At 43.9% G+C, this 14,902-nt stretch overlaps 1 protein-coding gene across 2 annotated transcripts in view; it reads right to left on the bottom strand.

Annotated features, from left to right (window-relative positions):
• KCNB2 (potassium voltage-gated channel subfamily B member 2) overlaps positions 1 to 14,333 on the bottom strand; it is a 197,141-nt gene extending 182,808 nt beyond the window's left edge. The window contains exon 1 of one of the 2 annotated variants that reach the window (XM_039379842.1): positions 14,285 to 14,333. The gene's annotated coding sequence lies outside the window, so the exon portion shown is untranslated. Of the gene's footprint in view, positions 1 to 13,051; positions 13,389 to 14,284 lie in introns of those variants that run through there. The other variant, XM_027744626.2, reaches the window with a different exon arrangement.
• Positions 14,334 to 14,902: the final 569 nt, after the last annotated feature.

Here is a 14,902-nt window from a genome sequence, read left to right as displayed (position 1 = left end):
GAGGCTGCTCCAGTGCAGAGCAGGGTGGGATAATCCCCTCCCTCAACCGGCTGGCAATGCTTTGCCTGATGCCCCTCAGGACACGGTTGGCCTTCTGGCTGCCAGGGCACTGCTGAACTCATACTCAACTTGCCCTCGATCAGAATCCCCAGGTCTCTTTCCACGGCACTGCTTTCCAGCATCTCGTTTCCTAGTCTGTATATACATCCAGGGTTGCCCCATTCCACGTGGAGAATCCAGGACTTGCCCTTGTTAAACTTCATGTGGTGGGTGATTGCCCATCTCTCTAATTTGTCAAGGTCTCCCTGCAGGGCCTCCCTGTCTTCCAGGTAGTCAAAAGCTCCTCTCAATTTTGTATCACCTGCAAACTTACTTAGTATCCCTTCAAGTCCTGCGTCCCAGTAATTTATGAATATGTTTAAGAGAACTGAGCCAAACACAGAGAACTGCGGAACCCCAGTAGTGACCAGTCTCCAGCCTGATGTTACCCCATTCACTATAACTCTTTGCGCTCAACCCATGCGCTAGTTGCTCAGCCATCACATGACAGATTTATCCAACTGTTTGCTGAACATTTTGTCCAGGAGGATACTGTGAGAGACAGTATCAAAAGATTTATTGAAATTCAAAAAGTTTACCTTAACAGGCTTCCCTTGATCAAAGGGAAAATCACCAGCTCTTTCATTATTACAAAATGATACAAGTGAGGTTACCTTTATAATTCATTAAATTACCTTTCTGGATTTTAGTTACTGTAACTAACTCAGAACACTACTATTTTTTTTCCTGAGAAGGCTTCAAATATTTTTCAGCTTAGTTTATTGCCTTAGCCTTTTGGCTGTATGCAACTCCACCATGCACTTTGTCCACCATGGGCTAGTGAGAAATGTAACCACCCCTTGGCAGGCAGGCAAAGCCAGCCTGCCGCTCACCAGCACTCTTAGCAATCAGTAGAGAAAGACACAAATTCTACCCCCAGATATATATAAGAGCAACTCCAGATAAACCCCATATTCTTACTGTGCAATATTAAAATTACTTTGTAGCGAAATACCTGTAATACTGTGTAAACCTCTTTAAACCAAAGCCAATCCTTTGCATTAAATAAAAGTGAAAACTTCAAAGGCTACTACTCAAAAAGCTAGGGAAAGCCAGAAGGAAGGTTAAGTGCCTTCCCCTGCACCACAGGCATTCAGCTTTTTATGGTGTGATTCCCCTTCTGCTTTATGTGAATGGGTAATTATTTACCATTTCTTTTCATCTTTCTCATTCGGTACTTGGCCTCTGATGTTTTTCAGCATTTCCTGCTGCAAGGCCTACATTACACACAAAGTGCTGAATTTCCCTCAGGGAGCTCTCACTATCCTACCCAAGTGATTCCAGGGTATCCCAGTTTCCCCTTCAGTAGGAGGCCACCACTACCATTGCCTTATAATGGAGAAATGAAGGTCATAGATGCTCAAAGTATCCAACAATTTTGGCTGCTCAGATTGAGATAGCCACTTTTTACAGGGTCCTTAGCATTTTCAGCACATTTGATGGGCATGCCTACATGAGCAGATTAAACCCTCAGGCTGAGGAACCCAGTTGTCTGTGCTGCCACATTGCCGGAGCATCACCTGCCATGGCACAGTCAGGACGCTCCCAAATCATTTGCAGGGATGGTTGGAGAGTCAGCATGCTTCAAGATCTGCTCCTAATAAGTGGTTTGCTTGCAGCCATCTGCTTTGGAGTCCAGGTGAGTGTAACTGCACACACGGGGGTCACTGTGCCAGCTGGTCCGAGCAGCGCCAGCCCCTTGCAGGGACTCCACGTGCAAGACCTCTGGTCCAAAAGGATTCACATCCAAGGTACTTCTGCATGCCTTAGTCATAAACATCTCTCCCAGTCTTTGCCATATGAATTTTGCCAAAGAAAGTAGAGAAGCTACACTAAATAAACATGCTTGGAGCACATCCTGCATTTAAAGCAGTGAGGAAAAAGAATGTGGTATGTAAGAAAAGGCTGTATCATAAGACCCCCAGGAAAAGGGAAAAATTTTGCTTTCTTCTGACTTTTAAAAGACAAATTTCTACTATTTGTCAGAAGATGTCTTTTTGTCAAAATTTGTCAAGCTGTTTGCAAAAAAATATTCTTTTTCTTAATTTCCTTGCTTTGAAAACAAATGGAAGTTTTCACAATTTGGTCAAAGTGTCTTCAATGTTTTTAAACAAAATCTGGTTCTAAATGTACAAAATTACGTTTTTTAAAAGTTAAGAAAGCTCTGGATCAAAATGAGACATTTTGAAAATATTAAACAAATTATTTGGGTGATCTCACTCAATTTTTTTTTTCCAGGTCTGGAGAATCTAAGATCGATGTGTTGGTTTTTCTTCACATGCAAAAATGCTCACTGAAATCAAGAAAAATGTGGGGACAACGTTGTTGCATTTTCTAGTTTGGCTATTAAAATTGACTTATCAGATCTTCAGCTTATATATAATGCAGATACGTAACACTTTCTGAAAAAACTAGCTTTAGGTTTTGTAAGTGTAATGTCAGGGGAAGTTCAGAGTGGACATCAGGCAAAGGTTCTTCACTGAGAGTGTGGTTGGTCACTGGAACAGTCTCCCCAGGGAAGCGGTCACAGCATCAAGACTGTCAGAGTTCAAGGAGCATCAAGTCAATGCTTTTAGTGATATGGTTTAGGTTTTAGTTTTAAGTAGTCCTGTGAGGAGCATGGAGTTGAACTCCAAGATCCTTATGGGTCCCTTCTAACTGGAGAACTGGAGATACTCCATGATTCTAAAAAGGCTTAGAAAGTCTGTGCCCACCTCAGGGTCTGACTCCTAGAGCCTACAACCTGGGATGCAGCCAGTTAGGCAAGAAAAGATAGAGCAAGTTAGTTGTGACAAACTAATACATTTCTACTGAACAAACATATTTTTTGAGCTTCATATGCCAGCTTATTTGGTCACATGATTCTCCTTTATTTCAGCTTCTGCTCTGCTGTAATATCTGGGGAATGAGATGCTGGAAAGCAGTGCTGTGGAAAGGGTCTTGGGTGTCCTGGTCGATGGCAAGTTGAATATGAGTCAGCAGTGCCCTGGCAGCCAGGAGGGCCAACTGTGTCCTGGGGGGCATCAGGCAAAGCATTGCCAGCCGGCTGAGGGAGCAGATTGTCCCACTCTGCTCTGCACTGGGGCAGCCTCACCTTGAATATTGTGTGCAGTTTTGGGCACTGCAATATAATAAAGGTATTAATTAAGCTGTTAGAGAGCATCCAAAGGAAGGCAACAAAAATGGTGAAGGACCTTGAGGGGAAGCCATATGAGGAGCAGCTGAGATCACTTGGTCTGTTCAGCCTGGAGGAGACTGAAGGGAGACCTCATTGCAGTCTACAACTTCCTTGTGAGAGGAAGAGGAGGGGCAGGCACTGATCTCTTCTCTGTGGTGATCAGTGATAGGACCCAAGGAAATGGCCTGAAGTCGTGTTAAGGGAGGTTTAGGTCGGATATTAGAAAAAGGTTCTTCACCCAGGCGGTGGTTGGGCACTGGAACAGGCTCCCCAGGGAAGTGGTCACATCACCAAGCCCACTGGAGTTCAAGAAGCATTTGGACAATACTCTCAGGCACATGGTATGACTCTTGGGGATGGTCCTGTGCAGGGCTAAGAGTTGCACTTAATGATCCTTGTGAGTCCCTTCCAACTCAGCACATTCTGTGAGTCTGCAATCTCTGCTGCCACATCTCAGCTATCAAATGTCTGTTCTTTGTTTCAAAATATGAAGACCTGCAGTTTCTTAATGGTGTGCTGTAGGATCTTTATTACTAGAATTTTCCCTTAATTTCAGTTTTTAAAAAAATGGCTGAGGTGATAGCTAAAACTCTGCATAAAAGCATCCCACTCAAATGAGTTGTTCTTTATTTCCATTTCCCACCTTTACAGATGTCAAATCTCATATAGTTAAGGATTGGCAAGCTGAGGGCAGGAAGTGTCAGGAAACATGTTAAAGTATTACTGAGCTTTGTGTGTATGTCTCAGTTTCATATCCATATGCAGGAACACATGCATGCATGCAGGGGAGAGAATTAGATGAGCTTTGATTATTTGAACTACTGGTGACAGCACCTGGGCTCAAGTCCTCAGTCTTCAGTGGGTGAAACTACCTGAAGCTACATGGTCTGAGGGGGCAAAGATGGAGCCTCCGCCTGTGAACTCTGTGACAGAGCTTCCCTGCAAGCAATGGTTGGTCCTTGCCAGACTAAAACCTTGGTCAGAGCCATTATTGGAGAGCTGAGTCCTTACATAAACTACAACCAAATCTCACCTGAGCCTTGAGAGTTCTGCTTACAGCTATGGACAGGTTGGTCTATGGAAACTGCTTTGAGAGTAAATCCTGAAAAACCTGCTCTTGGAGCTATGAGTAACTGGTCTGAAACGATGATTATTTCCATTTCATAACAGACCTCACAGATTATTTATTTCTGGTATGTGAAAATCTAAATGTTGGCTGCGCAAAGTCTCAGAGATTGCAGGAAACACTCGATAAAGATGGGGCCTGTTATAGACGAACTTTTCAGATCAACTAAATCAGTCTGTCTGCTAACTCCCTGTTCTCACCATCTTGAGCACAGAAATGTCTTTTAGATGGATGAGCTGAACTTCACCAAGGAGCAGCAGACTCTGAGACTTTACATATTCCCTAAGAGCCTTGGATAAGAAAATCCAGACAGAAATAGGTAAGGTGACAGAAGACAGAAAAAGAGGGAGAGTATAACTGATAAAATGTTTGTAAAATCTTGTAGTCACACAAGATTGGCAGTTTCAACTTATTTGAGTTTTCTAACTACCCCAATAGCACTTATAATCACTTGCTTAAGCTCCTACACAAGGTAAAGCCGTGTGGGTGGGCTCTAGACGCACTACAGGTGACGCAAACTGCTTCACACCAAAAAGCTGAATGCTCTTGAGAACAGTCAGGGTAATTTTACCTCAACACTCATGTGGAATTTGAGACTCAAGTGGCCTTTTCGAGTAGGACCTCGTCACAAGTCTGGAGCTGAGCGCTGGGTTTGAAGCACCCCTTCAGCCTGCACTGAGGTCTCAAGAGAGCAATGAACATGGCTCTGCAGCCCATCCCAGCACTGAATCAAGATCCCCACCAGCCTTTATTCGAGATCAGCTCCAGTTCTCTGTCTTTCTTTACTAGCCATGATCCGCTGTTGGTGCTTGTGACAAGCATGGCTATATGATCCTCACAAACAATCTTGATGCATTCCTGCTCAGCTTACAAAAACAGTTGCATTTCCATTGCAGATTGAAACATCTCTTGTTTAGGATGTAATTATTGGTCGTATCTGCACTTTACTATTTATGTTTACAATTGGTTGCTAAGAGCTGAGTTATTGCTTTTGCCAAAGATACTGTCTTTCACTACTTATTTAGCCTTCCCTGGAAATTTCAGAGGAGATGAGCTGTCACAGAGAAGTGTAAGGCCGAATGGCAGATCATTTTCTTTAGTTTCAAACAACCAGATATGACAGAAATGCGATTATGTAAGGTCCTCATTTTAGGTCTAAATCAGACTACACATTTGTATCCCAGCTAACACTCTGGATCCACAGGTTTTGTTGGTACTTCCATACAACTCTTTAAGAGTGTACAGGTGTTACATATATAGGATACACCAATAATAGTAAACATATTAATATTAATAAATTAGAGCTTTGAATTGCAATTTATTTATCCACTACTTGATTTTTTCTTCTAATTGTATTGCAATGCATTAAGATGATGGAGAAGATTGTCAACACATAATTTGTTCTTTGAGGAAGCACTACATAACCAGTTGTCCTAAAACAATTAGTTTTAGTACTATTCTAAATATGTCATCTTCTCTAACCCTTCGATCTTCCGCTGCTTCCTAGCAATAGCAGTGCTGCCAAGTAGCTGAAAACACTGAAGAACTTCACAGATGTTTTTTTGTTCTCCTGAAGAAAAGCTTGCACAGTGTACTACTGAATGATGATTCTAGGTTTATAGGCAGGGAAATATTACACAACATATATTATCCCATATACACAGAAAATGATGTCTGAAGCAATGAGGCACATCTGACAAAAGAGTCAGATTTTATCCCTCTTTGAATGATATTGCACCCAAAACTCTGGATGCTGCACTTTGTCCAGAATCCTGGTCTAATGTTTGAGTTTTCTAATAAAGCAGAAACATGCAATGCCACCATCCTAAATCTGCAATTAAGGAAAGCATAGCTGTATTCTTAAGTGATGTCTTTGTAAAAAACATTTGTGTTCAATTACTGCCTCTGTAAAAAAATTTAATTTTGAACCATTTCTAACCGGACTGTTCCCTGACTCAATCAGGGTAAATGGTAAACCTAGACTTACCTGGACAACAGACAGGAAGAGACATGGCCAAAGATTAAAGTTTGAGAGGGGCAGATTTCCTCAAGAGACATTTGTCTCAACCCATCAGGAGCCCAGCCCACTCTCCTATTGCTGGTGCTTCACAGAAGCCCTGAAGCTGGAATGAAGGAATGAATGAAGGCCTTGATTTTTGGGTGACTCAGTTTTGACAAGTGCCTTTGTACATAGCTGAAAATGTCTCTGAGGTCACAGCATCAGCAAGTCTTTACAAAAAGCTTTTATCATTAAAAATTAAGACAAATTTCAGTCTAGTCTTGATTCTGAAGAATCCATCCCTTCAACATTTTGATGTCTTCAACTACAGAATGCCTTGGAAAAACAACTCAAACTACTACTGGAAATTGTCGTGCAGGGTCTCGTACAACCCAGCACGTTACTTGGCCCATCTGAGAGAAGCAGTCATCCAGAAAGCAGAAAACTTTGCTTCCCAAACTTATCTTAAGTGTTTTGGTTCCACATACTATGTAAAGATACAGTTGGTCTGGGAATCGGTAAGGGAAAGCTGTTCTCAGGAACTTCAGTTTAACACTAGAGAAGAAGCCCTACTGACTTTTCGTTCCCGATACCAGGACTATTGATATTTTTGACCCTCAAATTGACCTGACAGTAAAAGAAAGGGAGGACTCACTATCATGCACAGCCCCATGCTACTGTTGTTATAATTCTTAAATCAAGACAGGTTAAAAGGAACACTTTTATAAAACTGCCACTATAAATTAATTTATTTACCTCTATCAAGCCAAAATGTCTTTTTAAAAGCCACAGCATCCTCTTAAAAATGTGCTTCATCAGAGCCATTAGTTCAGGGTTTCTAATATTAAACACTCAAGACCCAAGTTCAAAGAAGGGTGTAGGAGCCTCTAAGGCAGGATCAACATAATACTTTACAGTCAGGAAGAAGATGCTCTCAACTCCTATCCAGGCCCAATGCATAAGCAGGATCAAAAGGGATACAACCTACTCACATGATATTCTCTTGCACCTCCTCTTACAAGAGGTTTGTAAAACACAGTCCTTCAAAAGAACTGAACAAGATTCACTCTTTTCAAAATACACTTTGAGGTGGTGGACTTGGTTCCACTTTGATGTAATTGGCTGGTCATTAACCATTCACCCAGGGACCACGTTCATCCCTAGTGCTTCAAACCTGTCATTTGTACTTCCAGGTCACTGCTGCTATCAGTAATCCTCAGCATGGCTGCAGAGATGGAGACCATCCCCATTCCTATTGAGCAAGAAGGAGGCACTGAAAGGCAACAGACATGAATGAGTCTGTAACTGAGAGGTGTGACCAGTCCTTTGGCTAAGGGGAATCTTGGATTACAAAAATGAAGTATTTGTTTGCATCATGTTAATCTATGAAAGGCACAAAAGTTTGATTTTTCTTAATGAGTACCTAATCACAAGGTTACTGAGCAAAAGCCAGACAATTTGGTTTCTACCTAGGTGATCTGTAGACACGTTGGAGCAGCCAAACATTCTCATCCCCTCTTTAGTTCAAGGGTAGCAGAAGACACCCAGCATTGCTAATGCTATTTTACTGATATGCCTAGATAGGGACTAAAGTGACTATCAGTAGCCAGGCTAGTCCTGAGTATAAATTCAAGCACAAGGCTTACCCAGTTAAGAGGTTTGCTCTATGTCAGCAATAATGAGAATGAAGAAAGCATGAGAGGCAAATATTCTAGAAGGCAAGACCTTCTAGATGGCACTCCTGTCAAGGTAAATCGACACTGTGTGCTATTAATCTCAACAACCACTGTCACTCACAGCTTTGTGATTTCATGGATAATTAGGCCAATTCACTGGTTTGAGTCTGCTTAAATAAATTAGTGGGATTCTTCTAGCTGCTGCAGCTTGCCAGCTCTTTCTGCTCAAACTGTCTCAGGATCTCTCTGGTATATGTAAATTTACACTGAACGTATAGCCATAAATTATAGCAGGATTATTTAGTCATCTGAGAATACATCCAGCTGAGATGAGGTCAACGACCTTGCAGGTAAACCAAATCTTCACACTTTAAGAGGGCAAATGACACAACTGAAAACTCTGTAGAAAGCAGCATTATGGCTTCATTGTTGCATTTGATGGTAATTTTTATCTCTATATATTGAAAATGCAACTAATTTTCTAGAAGTTAACCATTCATGAGGTACTGTGAAATAAATATTATGAACTGCCTTGAGATATCTTATTAAAGCTCTGAGGCAAATTTATTCTGTATTTGGATTGTACTGCCATAACTGATTTCTATTTCTTAACTTGTTAGGCAGTCAGAGGGAGAAGCTCATCTCCAGTGTCATCAAAGACGATTACGTTTGAGAGCTTTGTTCAGTTAATTATCAGCACAGCTTTGCATTCATTTCCCCGTAACATAAAGGGCTGATGTTTATTTCCCAACAAGTAAATACCCGAATATGATGGCAGCACGAAGAACACCCTGCAATAGCAAGTATGATTTCCCAGGGAGAAGCATTGATAAGCCTAGAGCTTCTGCATCATGTGCCAGTGCTGTGGTAAGAGAGCTATTCAGCCCCTCTGCCTTGGCTCGGACTGTAAATGCCCTCGCACAGTTTTACAGTGTACCACAGTCCCCCTGTCACAGTACTATGAGAGGTAAATTGGTTGATTGCCATTGTTCCTTGTAAAGACTACAACTGCTGCTTATCGCAGCCTACTCCTAAATGCTCAGAGCTGCATTACGCCAGTATGACATATATTATTTATTAGCTAATACACTGTTGTTCTGAGTCTCTTGCTGGTGCCAGCAGTGATGCTACTGACTACTCTATAGTTATCCAGAGGAGGATTAGGGATGTATAGAAGCCAGACACCTAAGTCACAGTGCTCTACCATTATGGCTAAATATAGATTTCCTGCATTAGAAACAAATAAATTAAAAACTCCACTAACTTTAGTGGCCTAAGACTTTTTCATTACTGTTTCCATATTGTTCATGCGATCGCAATAATCCAAGAAGAAGTATATTCAAAATAATATTCTTTATTTGCTGATTATCCAGTTAACATCATCATACTATCATTCTGGTGAACAAAAGTAGTCTAAAAAACCTCATTCTCTGTTTACTCCAGCCCCTGGAACACAGCAAGGTATGGCACAGTAAACAAGTGAAATTTCAGGACTTGCCGAATGTGCGACTTGCACTGAAATTTCTGCATGTGCTGTAACAAGCACTGGGAAGGACAAAAAGCAGAATAGCTTTTGCAGTCTTTCTATCTTTTATGAAGAATACAGCTGATTTTAAGATTAATAGATTTTAAATATCTTGACTGACACATATTATGTCTAAGGCTTTTATGGTATTTAGTGGTCTGGGAAGCTATACTGGGACTGACTTTGTACCAATAGCTAAGCAAGATAAGACATTTCCAAGTTCTGGTCAATAAAAAAATAGAGTTAAGCTTCTCTGTTCAGTTTTTATATTTAGTCATATATATGCATTTTACTTAGATTGAATTTGAGCATGACTGAGCAATGTATCTATTACAGCATGCAATATGATCCCTCTAATTGCATAATACTGAAGAAAAAAATTCAAAATAATGAAATTCTTTCCATATCCTTTCCATATAGTCAGAGAATTATAGATAAGCAAACATAGGAAGCTATGGAATTGCACAAAAAAAATCTACATTTACAATAGGATAAAATCTACTGTATAATGTCCCAGGCAATTTATTTTCACAGTATCCCATAGAACACTGTTGCACATCTTAAAAGATCTCCACAATTAGAAATCGGAAAGTTTATTTTGGTTTACAGTTAATATTCTTGTTACAAACTAGACACTCATTTCTACCTGTTAAATGTGAGATAAGAGAACATGTCCCAAAGATTTAAAAGATATAAAATCAAAGAAATCAAATACCCAGTGCCACTACCTCGGCAATAACCACAATAAAAAGATGCCAGCTACTGATGGGAAATCAAAAATGTTTTCTCTTAGGGTGTTCATATCCCGATGAGAGTAGAAACAGCCCAACTCAACAAAGTGAAAAGCAGACTGTTTTTTATCATGCAGCCATGTTTATAATATTCAGACGCCTATTAGGTAAAAGAACCTTATTCCTAAAAATGAAAAAAATTCCTATAAAAATACACGAGAGAAACAGAAAGTCCTTTCAGAGGCAATTGTTACTTAACTTCAAGAGCTGTGAGCGCTGCTGGGTCAGAAAGCATTATGCAATTGCATGACGAGTTAATAGAAATGATCCCTGAAAACATACAAAAACTCATTTTTAGAATGCATGTATGCCTGCTCTGATGAAGCTGAAGTAGCTTGAAACTTTAAGTGCTTCCCCTTCTGGCTTCCAGCTCAGTCTGTCGGGAGCAGCAGGTCTGTACTCTGGTAGAGCAGACACTTTCAGAGGGGTCTGCAGTGGAATCCCCCACTGCACTACATGCTGCCAGTCACTGCCCCCTTCACCAAGTATCTCAGCTCGTGTTCCTATAAGCCATGAAGAACAGAGAACAGACAGACCCTCCCCAACATGCTGTTTATATAAGAACAACAGACAGAGTAAAACACTGACTGAAATGTCCTCCAGCAGGTAGCTTTAAATACAGTAGTATCATGGAAAATATTTTACCTGAGCATGTAGTTACATGAAGCTCATGGAAGTCACGTAAGATTAAGATTTTCTTCTAAAAGTGACAGTAGCAAGCTGTTTGGCAAAATCCCAAATGTTGGCAAGAAAGCTATTGCAAATCTTGACCCCTCGCCTTGCTTTGAATGGCAAGCCAGAATTTGCCAATTAACTTTCACTTAGAGAAAAAAAAAAGGCTAAGCATGAATAAATACGTATGATATGGCATCGTTACAGCAATGGGACATTTCAAAACGCTGAAGCCAATGGAAAAGCTCAGACTGAAGCATGCTGCTCCAAACAGCACTACTCCCTCATCTCGAGCTGAAGATGTTTTACTGTCTGCATTTGTCTGAATGAGGCCAACCTGCTGAGCCCCAGTGACAGCATCCAGCTGAGAAAGAAGGAGGCAAAAGCAATTCAAATGCTTTGGTGAGAGCTGCCTGCAAAAGCATAATTTGGAAAAAGAAAAAAATTATAACAAGACAGCTGCAAGTTCCACTAAGGCTGAGTGAAGAGACAGTTTATCAGATGTTGTTTGAACAAAGAAGACAAAGGTGTTAAGAACCAGAAACAAACTTTTTTTTGTATTGCATCTCATCTCTCTGGGAAATATTTCCAGAGCTTTGCTAGCACATCTCAGTGATTGGAGAGCAAACAAATCTCACAAGGGGCATGTACTCACTGACCCTGCTCCCCTGACAGTTTCTACTAAAACTCTCTAGGATCGTGCCCCAGGCTTGTTAGGATGTTTAGTTTCACAGACCTTGCCCAGCCTCTGAGGCTTGGTGCTATCTCTGCACTAACTTGGATAGACTTGCCAGTTGAGCAGACTTGAAGTCTAAGCGTCTTTAAAGCAAAACATCACCAGACAGGCTCTTCTCCCTGCCAAGCCTGCCCAGTCTCAGTGCTATTCTTCCTCTCCTAAACCAATCCTGGCAGCTTCTCAGAGCTACAGGATGGGGTCACTGAAATCCTTTCCTCAGGTATTCTTTTGATAGCAAGGTCTTGATGACTGTGTATTTGCCAAGGAATGCTGTCTCCACCTGATGCTATGGACGCTTCCCTTTTTACATAAACATCGACAGTGACAATTTTGGTAGTGATGCCAGAGACAGTCTTATCTGAAATGAATTAAAATGTCCAAAAAACTGCAAATATACTTCCTATTTGTATCTTAATCATTATGTAACTTGAATTAAGTCCAAACCCTACTATAAATACGGACAGTACATACATAGTGTATAAACAAAGGTCTTCCTTCCCCCGGGCAGTGAAATTCTGATAGAAGAAACACACTGAACGGTTTGTAGAAACCATACAGCCAGTGAACATGTCTGTTCATAAAGACATTTAGGTTTTTAAATCCAGGGAACTGTCAGCATGCTATATACCTACAGAAAGCATATATGACTGTTTTAGACTACCACAATGCTACACGTATTTTCTTTGATAGAGGGGATTTTTCAGTCCCTGGGTAGATGGGGTAATTCCAACGACAGCTACGGAGAACACTGAGGTTTTGTATCATCAGGTTTCCACAAGCGTTATTAGAGCGTCGGAAACAAATGACGAGCCTTTCTCTGTAGAGCTCACCCACAGCAGGAGGTAGAATACTACGAAATGTCATTCCCCCCACTCCCTTTAGCAGCTCTGATGGAACAAAAATACAATCCATGGTTTCCAAAGCGCTCCAGCGTGAGGGTTGCACTCTCCTCCCTCAGACCGATCCAGGCAGCCGGGGAGGACGCCCCGTGTCCGTCCCGCCCCGCCGAGCATTCCCCCTCCCCAGGGGCGCTCCCCGCCGCGCCCGGGGCGCGCCCGGGGCTCCCCGCGAAAGCGCGGCGCTCCCGTCCGGCCCGGGCGCCCCGCAGCCCACCGGCGGCCAGCCGGCAGTTCTCGCCTCCCTCCACAGTCCCATCAGCGCGGGAGGCGTGGATGACTCGGGCTCTAAAATAAATACAAATAAAACCAAAAGGCAGCCCTCGGCGGAGGAGGGATGCCCTCCCGCTTACCTTGCTCGGCGGGCGCCCGGGGCGCCGCCGGGGGCTGCAGGAGGGATTCCCCGGCGCTGGCAGGGGCTGCTGAGGCTTCCCCGGGCACTGCGCGGCCGCCAAAGCCACGGAGAGAGATTTGTTTTGGTCGCTTCTTCCCGGGGAGGGTTTTCCTCTACATTCCCAGCTCCACATCACCGCCCCCCCGGCACGGAGAGGACTGGGGGTGGAAGAAGCACGGCAAAGGCATCTCGCTCCTACCCCCGTAGATGAAAAGCCGCCGGAGCAGCCGCGCGGCGAGCGGCTGGGGTGGCGGGCGGAGGGGGGGACCGAGGAGGGGATAAGAGCCGAGCCCGCGCTGCCCTCGCCCCGCCGTAATCCCCGGCTGCATGCGAGCCGCCGGCTGCCGGCGCGGCCGCCCGTGTCTGCGGCTGTGCGCGGCGGCGGCGGCGGGGCGGGGGGGCACGGCCGCTCCCGGCCGGGGCACGCGGGGCGCCCCCCGCCCCCCCGCCCGGCGGCGCGCACACCGAGCGCCGCGCCCGCTCCGCGCTCCGTGCCCGCGCCGGGGCTACGCGCACCCGCACGACCCCCTGCCCGGGGCTGCGCAGCCCCCGCCCCCGCACGACCCCCTGCCCGGGCCTGCGCACACACCCCCACACCCCTGTCCGGGCAGAGGATGCGCTCACACACACACATACACATGCAGCCACGCACAGACACTGTACCAGTGCCACAGGCGGGGGATGAACACACACCACACACGCACACTCGTGCACATGCATGTACACACACAGCCCACACTAACCCCCCCAGGCAGGGGATACACACACATGCACAAATACACAACACACACTAACCGCCCACCCTAGGCAGGGGATTCCCCTCTCAGACAAGGGTGCAATCACGTTAACATTCCTATGTATGGGATGCGCACACACTCAGACCTCCCCGCACACCTCCCTCCTAGATAGGAAATGTGCATGCACGAACACACACACGCACTTCCATATGCTGTCCTCTCCCACACACATACACACACACCACCTTCTCCTGGTCAGTGGGACACCTACAGCACCCCTCCCCTCTTCTCCTCTCCCCAGACCGGGAAGGGCACAGGCACACAACGCAGGACACAGTGCTGTTCCCGAGTCTGGCTGCCGACCTGGCAGCCCTGGCCCAGCCCCACTGTTGGCCCGCTGAGGGCCTGCCGAGGGCCACAGCAGAGGTGCAGTGCCTGGGGAGTCAGTCACCTACCTGGGGTGTGGACTTATGCGCTTTTGTCATCAAGTCTTGACAGGGTATCAGGCTGCGATCAAGACTTCAGCTACTTCTGCTGCCTCCCATAGGGTTTAATAGTTCTTCTTTATTGCTTTTTAATGGGAAGTCTGTGATCATTCCTGATAATGGGAGGAAGTCTCTCTCCCTCATTCAGTGATGCCCCTCTATATTTTAGGTATCGAACTAGAAAGCTATTCTCCTTTTCAAGCTCTTCTTTATTTCTCGGTTTTCATAACAGTTCTTCTGCAGCTTTGCCTTCTGAACTGTGTTGGTCAAGCTTCATCTCGTCCTATGGCTCTGAGATTTTGCCTTCACTGTTGCACATTTCACAGCTGGGATAAAGGCTTTCCAAAAAAATGTTTGTCTTTTCTGATTTTTTTTTTAATTTTTATTTTTAATGCAAAGACCTCCTAATTCTTTTGAAAGCCACTCAAGGAAGAGATTGGGCAGTATTTGCCTCCATGGTTTCAATTACAACCCATTAAAATTGCCTTAAACTTTGAATGCTTGTTTACTGTGTCAGATTTCACCCATTTTATGTACTTCCTTGCCCACTGGCTTGGGAACATAGAGATGTATGATTTTTAAAATCGT

This window comes from Pipra filicauda, unplaced genomic scaffold, assembly GCF_003945595.2.
Source record: "Pipra filicauda isolate LSUMZ 115617 unplaced genomic scaffold, ASM394559v2 scaffold177_size2800117_pilon, whole genome shotgun sequence".
Lineage (NCBI taxonomy): Eukaryota > Metazoa > Chordata > Aves > Passeriformes > Pipridae > Pipra > Pipra filicauda.
Note: the sequence above shows the minus strand (reverse complement) of the source record. Positions and strands in the feature narration are given on the sequence as shown.